General features: G+C 30.3%; 1 protein-coding gene across 3 annotated transcripts in view; it reads left to right on the top strand.

Moving 5' to 3' along the window:
* Positions 1–88: 88 nt before the first annotated feature.
* Positions 89–13,981, top strand: part of LOC122265548 (nuclear envelope phosphatase-regulatory subunit 1) — a 42,375-nt gene continuing 28,482 nt past the window's right edge. Inside the window, exons 1-2 of one of the 3 annotated variants that reach the window (XM_086554832.1) lie at positions 89–244; positions 6,010–6,120. The gene's annotated coding sequence lies outside the window, so the exon portion shown is untranslated. Of the gene's footprint in view, positions 273–5,676; positions 5,810–6,009; positions 6,121–13,981 lie in introns of those variants that run through there. The other 2 variants (XM_086554834.1, XM_086554833.1) reach the window with 2 other exon arrangements.

Genomic DNA, 13,981 nt, shown 5'->3' with positions numbered 1-13,981 from the left:
GGAAAATTACTTGGTTTCCTCGCAAAGTACAACTGCATACAGATAAGCCATACGTGATTGGCTATCACCCTCCGCGTTCCGGCCAATCACAGGTCGCCTTTCATCCCAGTTTGTTTACTCCAGCTGAGCCGCATGGAGCATCAGCTGTGTGGGTCGCTTTTGACTGTACTTTTCACACCTTTGCTTCCCAGTCGCAGTTTCACCCTTGGTACTACAATTAGCTGGACATCTGTTGTGTGAAAAGGTTAGGAGTATGTGGAACTGGAAGAGAAGTGGGTGAATAATGCGATTGTAGCAATGCTTTTTGCAAATAGTTTTAGTCGCAAGTCTGGTATTTAATATCTGTGTTATTCATTGAGGAGCCTTTTTAGAATAGTTTTATATGTTGCGAAAGGATAATAATGATACATGGCTTTAAGAATTAGTTAACAACCAAAAGCAATGGCATGTATTTTGTATGTCCAGATTGGGAAGGTTGTTTCGGCGAATGGTTAGAAAACACCTGCGGTGCTTTTCAAATGTTGCTCTTTTTTAGAATCGTATTTTCTGTACCCTTGCCAAATCAATTTCAACTTTATGTTACTTGTGATGGAAGGTTTACAATCTGGAGTCCATCTGATAGTGGAGCAGTGGCAAGCAGCACCCAGCGACTCCTTACTAGATTTCACAATATTGTTATCAATAGAATCCTCTCACTCTCTGCTAATTATATATTGTCAATTATACTTTCAATAGAAGAGGGTAAGAGGCACTCATTGATACCAATATTGTCATATAAAGTAAGGAGGAACTTTTCTGAAAATTTACCCTACAAACCTCCAGGAATTATATTCTGGAAAGATATTATTTAGACTAGTTTGGTAATTATAGAAAACTGCTTCACCAATATTAACGAGTTTGACGTTGATAAATTCCATTTGATATATACTGTTACAATATAGTAATTTGTTTCACTAATAAAACTACAGTGACAGTGCTGTTGGTAATTAGAGTGGAACAGCATCAACTAAATGCCACAGCCTCAGATCCAGTTGGTGTTCTAGGAAAGGCCGACAAACTTATAGCTCATATATTCTGTAGACCTTCCTGGTGATTTATTGTCAAATATGGAACCCGTCCAAGTTCTGTTGTGCCAGAGCATATATAATGGCAATTTATTTGCCTTTTCCAGAGTGCCATAGATTTATCAGCCACAGTATTTGTTTGAAGCTTTAAGTAGGGAGAAGTGGTAAATTTTTACAAATATGAACACACGCATAGCAAAAAATATGAAATGTTACCAAAGATAGCAAAGCAATTCATTTATATAGACAAGTATAGAACAGGGAGCACGCTTAGAATAACATAAATATTAAAGCTTAAAATTGCAGTCATACAATTTTCCTCTCCATAAACATCTACAACAACAGCATGTGTGTATGGATGTACAGCTACAGTTCTTTTCTTCAATTTTCTATTGCATTATTTGCCTTCTTTTATATATACATGCCATTATCAATTTTTTTGTCAGTCATGTAGGGGAGTGTGTCATTGTGCCCCATGTATGATAGTTGTTTGATTCCTTGCCATGGTAGTAGACATTAGACCTTGTGCAAAGATAACCGACTTTACTTATTATTAAGGTTTGATGGCATTTTCAGAAGTAGAAATGGAAAATGAGGCACTATTTAGGCAATATTGTTACTTTGTCAATTCTTACCCAGCAGTTTCTTTAGTACATTCTATACACTCTTCAGATATCGGGTTAGTATTGTCATTATGATAGGTCTAAAGTTGCACTGAAACTACCACATTTGGACAAATAAGCAGTACTGACTGCAATTTTGTAGGTATCAGTAATGCACAGTTCTGTATAGAAATATTGGGTCCTTACATGATAATATCTAGAAGCTCTACCTCTTCAGAATAGTCCTAGTGGAGGTTTGTTGATTTTTTGCCCAGTTTGCCAATAGGTGTAGAGGCCATGTCATGTGCGGGCGTCTACTAATCATGTGCTCTACCTTCTGTAGGAACATCATAAGGATATAAGTATAAAGCATGTGTCTTGTAACAGAACTTGTATAAGGGAGTTTGAGCACTTGATGATGGTAATGTTTAGATTAACTGATGTTAGAAAGGTTAATTGAGACCTTGCTTAACTGACCTCATAACACATGAGCAGGTTAACCCATTGCAGACGGAGATAAATTTGCTTGCCCAACCTCCAGGATAGGTTTTATTTTAGAGAGAGATCGCTTGAAGCAATTTAATTTGAATCATCCCACTCTCTTTCAGGCATTCGTTGTAAAACTAGAGCGGTTTTTATGTTTTATTTTTTTGTGTGTTTTATTGAGTTTAGAGACTTATATGTGCCATATGACAGGCTCTATCAGTGCTGCAGTTGACTAAAATTGTAGTATATTATCCATATTAGCTCATTATTTCCTTTATACTCAATGTGATAGAAGTATTGCTGTTTTATGGGAGGACAAAAGACAACTTTATTTTTTCGTATTTTTGTGCTGTCATGAACGAATACGAAACATATAACCCCCTACAATAAAGATAACAAGAAGAGGTAGAGAAGAGGAATGAAACCTGTGCTTGTGACTGTGAGTGCCACAATGAAAGGCATCCATATTGGCACAGGAGCACATTTTAGACACTGGGTATGGATTGAGTCACCTTCCTCTTCTCGCTCTGCCTGCACATCCTTCATCGGCGGTAGTTTTGAGCAAGGGTTCATCAACGCAGTGGGTTAAGAGAAGTAGTTAGTATATATATATTTATGTAGCCTTGAATTTTTATGTTGATTAGATCTTAATTGATAATTTATTCATATGTAGATCATAATATTAATTTCTTAAAGATTGTGTTCTCTGTACTGAAAATTGTAATGTTTCCATTAAATAAGGACATTCACTATCAAAACTTTTGTGACACCAAATGTTCCCAACATACCAACAATTGTTCTTTGGTCAATAGGGTCATTCTTCAAACATTGGTGCTGAATTTAGTGTGAATCAAAAACTTGATTAGGTGTAAGTACAAGGCTGGCTTGATGTTTTACATTTTCTGACCTGCTTTTCAGATCTCATTGATTATTTAGTTTTTCCTACTCTCCCCATGACAGTCTTGAAATATAGTTTGATCATGCCATGACATACATGACACATGAGTTTTTGGCCTGACAGCTTGCATCATGATGTATTAATCATCATGGCATATTTCACACTGGGGAGAGTAGCAACTCTATTTAGTGACTGATGATGACAATTGCAATTTTATTGCTAAAACTACTGCAGTATTCACCAGAATAGATGGCACCACTTACTTCAGGTACCAGAAGGAAAGAAAGCCTTTGATGGCAACCATCCACATTCTCCATCAAGAGGGAGAGACAGAGAGAGAGTGCGAAAGATAGAGAGAGAGGGAGAGAGAGATAGAGAGAGAGAGAGAGAGAGTGTGAGAGAGAGAGAGAGTGCGCGAGATAGAGAGAGAGAGAGAGAGAGTGAGTGCGAGAGATAGAGAGAGAGTGCGAGAGAGAGAGAGAGTGCGCGAGAGATAGAGATAGAGAGAGAGTGCGAGAGATAGAGATAGAGAGAGAGTGCGAGAGATAGAGAGAGAGAGAGAGTGCGAGAGATAGAGATAGAGAGTGCAAGAGATAGAGAGAGAGAGCGCGAGAGATAGAGAGAGAGAGTGCGCGAGAGATAGATAGAGAGAGTGCGCGAGAGATAGATAGAGAGAGAGAGAGAGAGAGTGCGAGAGATAGAGATAGAGAGTGCGAGAGATAGAGATAGAGAGTGCAAGAGATAGAGATAGAGAGTGCAAGAGATAGAGATAGAGAGTGCAAGAGATAGAGATAGAGAGTGCAAGAGATAGAGATAGAGAGTGCAAGAGATAGAGAGAGAGAGTGCGAGAGAGAGAGAGAGAGAGTGCGAGAGAGAGAGAGAGAGAGTGCGAGAGATAGAGAGAGAGAGAGTGCAAGAGAGAGAGAGAGAGAGAGAGAGAGAGAGAGAGAGAGAGAGAGAGAGAGAGAGAGAGAGTGCGAGAGATAGAGAGAGAGAGAGAGAGAGTGCGAGAGATAGAGAGAGAGAGAGAGTGCGAGAGATAGAGAGAGAGAGAGAGTGCTAGAGATAGAGAGAGAGCGAGAGATAGAGATAGAGAGAGTGCGAGAGATAGAGATAGAGAGAGTGCGAGAGATAGAGATAGAGAGAGTGCGAGAGATAGAGATAGAGAGAGTGCGAGAGATAGAGATAGAGAGTGCAAGAGATAGAGATAGAGAGTGCAAGAGATAGAGATAGAGAGTGCAAGAGATAGAGATAGAGAGTGCAAGAGATAGATAGAGAGTGCAAGAGATAGAGAGAGAGAGAGTGCAAGAGAGAGAGAGAGAGAGAGAGAGAGAGAGAGAAAGAAAGCAAGAGAAAGCATCAGAGCGAGAGCGAGAGAGAGACTTAATCATATTGGTAATGTTTATATTTTTTCAATTATCCAACAGTAAAATCACAGGAAGGGGGCCAGTAAACACTTGAAAACATATTGATAAAACTAGGGAATGGCAGTACAGTTTGTGTCTAGACAGCAACATCAGCATAATTAACTGATGTCAGGGTAGAGCATGGTTACCCAAATCACTAGGCAGAACTGACACTGGAGTTTCATTAGTTATATGAGTTATGTACTTCTCCCAAGCTTTTTAGTTCAGTTCAGTTCAGACAGATTTGCGAAGACGTCGCTTCGCCCGGGCTATATGCACAAGGCGGCCCGGCCTCTGCCAGCTATGAGTGCTGACTCATCTTATCTATTCTTATCTGATCATCATCGCTGAATTCAATTCAGCTCAGTTCAGAGAGATTTTGCGAAGACGTCGCTTCGCCCGGGTTGTGTGGATGGGGTAGCCCGGTCTCTATTGGCTATAAGTGCTGACTCATCTGATCATCATAACTGAACTTTTACCGTGGCAGTCGGATTGCCTGTAGGTGCTCCAGTTGCCAGGGGGCTAGTGACGGACATAGCCGTCTAACCAGCCCGGCGGCTGTCATCTCTGGGCCCTGCCTGAGGAAGCGAGTGTGCTCGCATTCCATCAGGTAGTGCTCTAATTTGGCGTCCGGCGCGCCACAATACTCACAGCATAGCTCATCTTGCCCAATAGTGGGGATGATTTGCCACGCACAAGGGTAGCCTATTCTCAGTCTGTGCAGACTGACTTCAGCACACCTTGATATTCTGGGAGAGAGTATCAGCGACTCATAGCCTGTGGCGTTTGAGTACCAGCTGGCCGAGGGGGAGGTTCTCGCTTCCTCTCTGTGTCGCTGCAGGGCACCGACCTGCCCTGCAACCGTCGTTTTACGCCTTAGCAGTTCCCGGCTAGGATGCACCACAAGATCACTCAAGGGTTTCTTCCTGCCTTCCTCCGCTAACCTGTCAGCTACATCATTCCCTTCAATACCAACATGGCTTGGGATCCAGTTGATGATGATGCGTCTTCCCTGATCCAGGATTCTGGTGAGAATCGAGGTTACCAGGTAAACGTTATCAAGGGGCGTGCTTTGTTGCAGGCTGTCAATGGCGGCCCTAGAGTCTGTGTGTATGACAACATGCCCGTCCGTCTGGGCTGCATGGGCTAGGGCTCCCATAATAGCTACTGCCTCTGCCCGGAGCGAGGAGGCATTGTCTGATACCCACATAGCTTTCTCTATGCCCCTTGCTGCAAAACCGGTGCCTGCAGTGCGGGTGATGGGGTCTACAGAACCATCCGTGAATTAGGTTTTACTATTCAGCGGCGTGATTGCTGTAATGTTCCTCTCCGCCTCAGCCTTCAATAGAGGCGGTGAGTACTGTGTTTTTCTTCTTGATAGACTCATGACAGAGAACTCTATCAAGGATCGTGCCCATGGCGGGGCTGAGACATAGTCAGGGTGGGGAAGGTCCATGCCCTTAATCAGTAGTGTCTCTTTGAGCTTTTTAAATGGACATTGCTTTGATCCATATTTTATTCCATATGTCATAAAGTTCTTCCTTACTTTTCAGAGGGAAACTGGCACTGAATAAGACGGTGAGGCATCCACAGTGAGGACACATTTATCCATTCTTTTGCCGAAACTGCTGCTTAGCTATATTGGTTAACTTCTTGTGGCTAAGGTATGGAATAAATTAATAGTTTTATCTTGTTCATAAATTTTGATATATTCTGGAATTTATAACATGAACATTTAGGTGAGGACAGTTTTTTCAGCTGATACAAGTGATATGATAGTGCTGATTTCTTGAAAGGAGACATGCCTGAAATTTACTCTTCATATATACATATATTTATTTATATATATATATATATTTATTTATTTATATATATATATATTTATATATATATATATATATATATATATATTATTTATATATATAACATATTTATATATATTATTATATTATATATATATAATAATTATATAAATATATATATTATATATAATATATTATATATATATATTATATATATATATATATAATATATATATATCTATATATATATTATAATCATTATATGTATATATATTTATATATATATTATATATATATATATCTATATATATATATATATAATATAATATATATATATATATATATATATATATATATATATATACATATATATATATATATATTATATTATATCTTATATAATATATAATATATATATATATATATATAACATACATATATATATAATATATAGATATATATATATAGATATATTGTATATACATATATATGTATATATATACAATACATATATATGATATACATAACTATATTTGTATATACATACATATATATGTATATACATACATATATATGTATATACATATATATATGTATATACATATATATATAATATATACATTATACATATATATATATACATATATACATTTATATATATATATATTATATATTTATATATAATAGAATTATGTATGTATATATATATGTATATGTATATTTAATATATATGTATATATATATATGTATATGTATATACATATATATGTAATATATATATATATGTATGGTATATATATATTCTGAAATATATATATGTAAATATATATATATATGTATATACATATATAACCATATATATGTACATATACCATACCATCTATATGTATATGTATATATATATATAAATATATATATATATATGTATCGATATATCAATAAATATTTAATATATATATATATAGTATATATATATATATATATCTATATATTATATTATGTTATATGTATTAAATAAAAATATGTATAATATATGTATATGTAGTAGTATATAATATGTATTATGTATATATATATATATGTATATGTATTTATATATATCTATAATATGTATATTAATATATATATATATATGAATATTGTATATATATATATAGGTGATGGCAGGTTTGGGTAGTAGTATAATATAGTATATATAATGTATATGTATATATAATTTGTGTATATAAATATGGTATATGTATATAGTTATATATGTGGTGAGTATATATGAAAGATGTATATTATTATATAGTTGTATATGTAGAGTATATATATATCAATATATATATATGTATATATGTATTATATATATATATATATATAAGTTTGTATTATATTATATATATGATAGTGTATATATATATATTGTGTATATATATAATAATGTATATATATAATAAAAGTGTATGTGTATATGTAGTATGTTTATAATATAGTTGATATATATAGATTATTTATATATATATATTATATATATTATGTGAATCGATATGTATATATATAATTAATGTGTATATATATGTATATATATAATGGTATATATATATTATAATATATATGTATATACGTTGTATATATATCATTATATATATGTTATATATATATATATAATATATACTATATAATATAATGTATTTAATATATATAGTATATATATTAACTTTATATATTGTATATATATAATGTATATATCATAGTAAATATATATATGACGATATAGATTATATAAAACTCTATATAACTGGATATATATATGTTATATATATATAATATATATATATATATATGGATATATATAATATATATATATATATCAATATTTAGAATAAAACTATATATCGATATATAAAGACTTTTCATATATATATATATATATATATATACATATATATACTAATATATATATATGTCATACATATCAACAATATATATATATATATATATGTATATACAAATACTATATAATATTGGATATATATATGTATCTATATATATATAATATATATATATATATAATATAATATATATAGATGAATTATATATATAGTATATAGTATAGAATATATGTATATAATATAGTAATATATATAATAATAATATATATAAGATATAGGTTAATATATATATATATATATATAGTATATATATATACCACTTAATAATTATATATATATATACTATATAATATATATATATATATAATATAGATATATATATATATATATAATCAATATATATAATATATAATAAATATATAATAATATAATATCTAATTATATATATATATAATATATTCTATATATATAATATAATTATATATAATAATAAATAATATATAAAATAATATATATAGTAATATTAAATAAAATTATATTAATAAATATATATATATAATATATATATAATATATAAATATATATATAACTCAATATATAGTATATATATATATATTATTTATATATATATATAATATATAGATATATATTATATAGATATACATGAACTTAATATATATATATATATATATAACTATATATATATATATATATAATCATCACATATATATATATTATTTATATATATATTGAACTATATATATATATATATATATATATATATATATATATATATATTTATATATATAGATATATATATAAATATATATATAAGTATATATATATATTTTATTATATAATGAAATATATATGAGATAATATATATATCAGTTATATATGAAGCATTTTATATATATATATATATATATATTATCTATATAATATATATATATATATATATATACACACATATGTTATTCATATATATATATACTATCACAATATTGATATACAATACTTCATATATATATATATATATATATAGATATATATAATTCATATATATATAATACAATATATATATGAATATACATAACTAATATAATATATTATATCTTTATATATATATATATATGAGATATAACTATATAAATACATATACATAGTAATATATATATATATATATATATATACTCTTATAAAAATATATTATATATTTATATACATACCATATATATATAATATTATTATATATACTATATATATATGTATATAATATGATTATATATGTATAGGGTGTATTATATATATATATATATATATATATATATATATGTATATATGTATGTATAAGTGTATATAATATATTGATATAATATATATATATATATATGTATATGTATTTATAATAAATATATATTTATTTAAAACATCAGACCTCATAATAACACTCACAACACAACACACACCACACAAACACACTCACACAACACACACAACACACACCACACAATCACGACATACACCATACACTACCCACCCTCACAAACAAACACACACACAAACAAAAACCCACACCAACCAGCACACACACACACACACACAAACACACACTACACACACACACACGACAGAACCAAACGAAACACACCGTTAACAAAACACACACAACACACAACAAACACACACCAACAACAAAAACATACCGACATCCCACACACCACACACACACACACGACACACACACACACACACACTACACGACCACATAACACCTCACACACACACACACACACACACTCATACACACACACACACACAGCCACCCACACTCACACACACACACACCACACACACACCCCCACACATCACCACTCACACACCACAACACAAACAGCACACACCCACACACAACCCACCCACACACACCCTCACACACTCAAACACTCTCACACACTCACTCACACACACCCACAACTCTAACGCTCTCCCACAGCACTCTCCCACTAACACACCACCACAAACACACACACACCCTCACATATAAACCACACACTACACTCACAATACTCAACTCCCTCTCATCTCACTACACACACACCACTCCAACACACACACAAACACCCACACTCTCACCACACCATACACAAACTAACCAACACACTCTCACACACACACCCTCTCACACTCACACACCCTCACCTCCCAATCACACACCACCATATCACTCGTCACACCCACAAACTCACACAAACCCACAATCCACTCACACACCAACTCACTATCTCTACCTCTAACTCAACAACCACAATCACTCCCAACACTCACACTCAAACTCCCACTAACTAACACTCACACTCCACCCCATAATAACCTAACTATCTAATCAACCTCACACTCTCTATCCACAATCACTCCTAAAACACACACTCTAAATCACTAACACCTCTCCATCACAAAAACTCAAACACTCTATAATCCCACTCTCTCTACCAATATCACCAACAACAATCACAACATCTATATATATAACTCACTAATCACCCTATATAACTCAGCTAAAAGAAAAACATCAACTCTACCTCTATCTATAAACAATACTATATATATAAATCTCTATATATAACCATATAATAAATCTATACAGAAATCACACACTATATACCTATATCAATATATTATATACCAAACTATCTAAAAATCTATTATCCATATATATATATACATATAATAAATTAAAAACAAAATAATATAACTATACAAATATAAATATCCATATCTAAATCCATATATATATCTAACATTTTTTCACAAATATCTCAATAAATCCAAATATCAATATACATAAATACACAATATATAAACTACATCTTCTCAAATACTCTCAATAACTCACAGAAATATATCGATATATAAAATACAAAAGAACCAAACTCTATACAAATATCTCTCAATATCTCCATCTATCAATAACAATAACACATCTAAATCTAGACTATATACATAATAAAACCCTAACTATATCACCCTAAATCTATCTATACATATCTAACTATAAAATCCCTCAAACTATCCTCTCCCTCTATATATCTATAAATCATAACACACAACCTAAAACCCTATCCCAATCTATATCACATATAACCCACAATACTCTATACTACATACTAAATAACCATCTCTACAATACCTACATATAAACACATAAAAATAAACTTACGTATATATACCTATAAATATCCATAAAAAAAAAACCAAAATATACAAATAAATATATAACAAATATATAAACCAACTAATATCTCCAGATATATATACCTATATATACAATCTCTATATATCAAAATACATATATATATACAAATATATACATATATAAAATAATATACAAATAAAAACACCTATATATACCCCTATATATATTACATATATACAAATATCTATATAATAAACATATCTATACATATCTATCTAATTATACATATATAAATATAATATATAACCATATCAATACACTATCATATATAACATATATATACATAAAAATATAATACATATATTATATAAATATGGTATATATGAACACTATATATAAATATATATAAATATATAACTATATATATATGTACATAAATATATCATTATATTTATATATATCTATATGTGTGTGTGAGTCTAATAAATATATTTCTATATACATTGAATATTAAAATATATAATATATATATAAATATAAATATAAAAATATAAAATTAATACAGATACAATATACATACCAAATCTATATCCATATATCATATACCTCTATACATCCAAAAACATATACATTTAACACTTATATATACATATCATACATACATATATAAAATAAATAATATGTATAATTTTAAATATAATCTATTAATATAAATAAAGATAAAACATACCATATCATATATGTATATATACATATACATATGTATATATATGTATATATATATATATATATATATATATACATACATACATATATACATACATACATATATACATATATATATATACATATATATATACATATATACATATATATACATATATATATACATACATATATATATACATATATATATATATATACACACACACACACACACACACACATACACACACACACTCATACACACACACACACACACACACACTTGCAATATAACGCTGCCACAAAATGAAAAAAAAAACTTGCGGCATTTCAAACTTTTTAGTGAAAGTTCCTCATCAGATGTAAGCAAACCAAAAAATGAATAGTAGAAGTAAATTTTGACAAGAATATATACTAGAAAGGATAACAGAAGGAATAAGGGCTTAAAAAGGTCACTGAAGCAGGTAAGATCATCCAACCCACATTTACCAGCACTCAAGTTGAAATTGGGAAGCTTTATAGTTAAAAGAGATTCTAGCATCTTTCTTTCACAAGCATTAGACGATTTGTGAATTATTTTTATGTTATTTCAATTTAGTTGAAGACTGGCATCACACATGTGATGCCAGTTATCCCCTAGCGTACCTGACATCGCTTTTATGTTCACTTATTCTTTTTTCCAGCTCTCTACCCATTTCACCTATGTAGAACTTAGGACATTCTTTACAAGGAATAGCATAAATGCCTGAAGAAGTACTAAGAGTAGCGTTGGACGCGTTGTGTTTAACCAAATATTTACGCAACGTGTTTGGATAAGTAAACACTATATCAATGTCCATTTTTTAAGTAGCTGACACTTGTCAGCGAGTGACTGATTAAACGGCACAACTAGTAAGCTATCGGACCTGTCTTTACGCGTGACTTGATTTTAAGATAATTCCATAATAATGCTAAGTTCTCTATCAATTAACTTATTATCACTGATCCTATATGCTCTAAGAAACATAGATGAGACTACTTTTTCTTAATGAATAAGGGATGATAAGAGAAAAAATGAAGATAATGAGCAACATGGGTGCCTTTCTGGTAAACTGAAAACTTTAAATAACTGTTGAAATTATGTAACAATATATCAAGAAAGGGTAATTTACCAGCATTTTCCCATTCTACTTTGAATTTAATGGTACGAGCAAGATTGTTAAGTTTACGTAAAAAATCATCAAAATCCGGACAGTTTACTAGCCACATAGAAAAAATATCATCAACATACCTAAACCAGATCGAGCCCGGGGGGAGGATGGCCAGAAGGAGTTCAGTGTCAAACATTTATCATATATGAATTAGTGAGGACTGGACTTAACTGGACTGGACTACTACCTATTGTAATACCGTTAGTCTGTTTATAGAATTCTACCTCAAAAGAAAAAATGTTATTCGAGACTCGTAAATGAACAAGTTCAATAAAATAATCAATGAAATAAAATAATCAATAAAATTATCCATGAAATCCATTGAATGCTTAATATGACTCGAGAAAGAACCTAAAAAGGGGGATAAATTACTAGCCAGCCCCGACGCTAGTGGGCGAGTAACTGAGTTACACAACGAAATAATGGGTCTGAAGAAAATAACATCCTTATTAGTTTTAAGGAGACCATAGAAATAAGGAACAGACAGATTAACAGTCCTGAAATAATTTTTAAAAAGATGGTGTGTATATATATATGTATATATGTGTGTATATATAAAAAAATATAATATATATATATAAATTATATATATATATATAATATGTATGTATGAAAGATGTATGTATAATAAAAAAAGAATATATATTGTTTATTTATTTAGTTTTTTTAAAAAAATTTATTTATTTTTTTTATATTCAAGTAAATACATATTTATTTATTTTTTTTATTTACTTATAATTATATATATATATAAA

The sequence above is a fragment of the Penaeus japonicus genome, unplaced genomic scaffold (assembly GCF_977035675.1).
Source record: "Penaeus japonicus unplaced genomic scaffold, GWHDUDI00000001_assembly GWHDUDI00000030, whole genome shotgun sequence".
Lineage (NCBI taxonomy): Eukaryota > Metazoa > Arthropoda > Malacostraca > Decapoda > Penaeidae > Penaeus > Penaeus japonicus.
The sequence above is the reverse complement of the archived record's forward strand: the minus strand, read 5'-3'. Positions and strand labels throughout refer to the sequence as shown.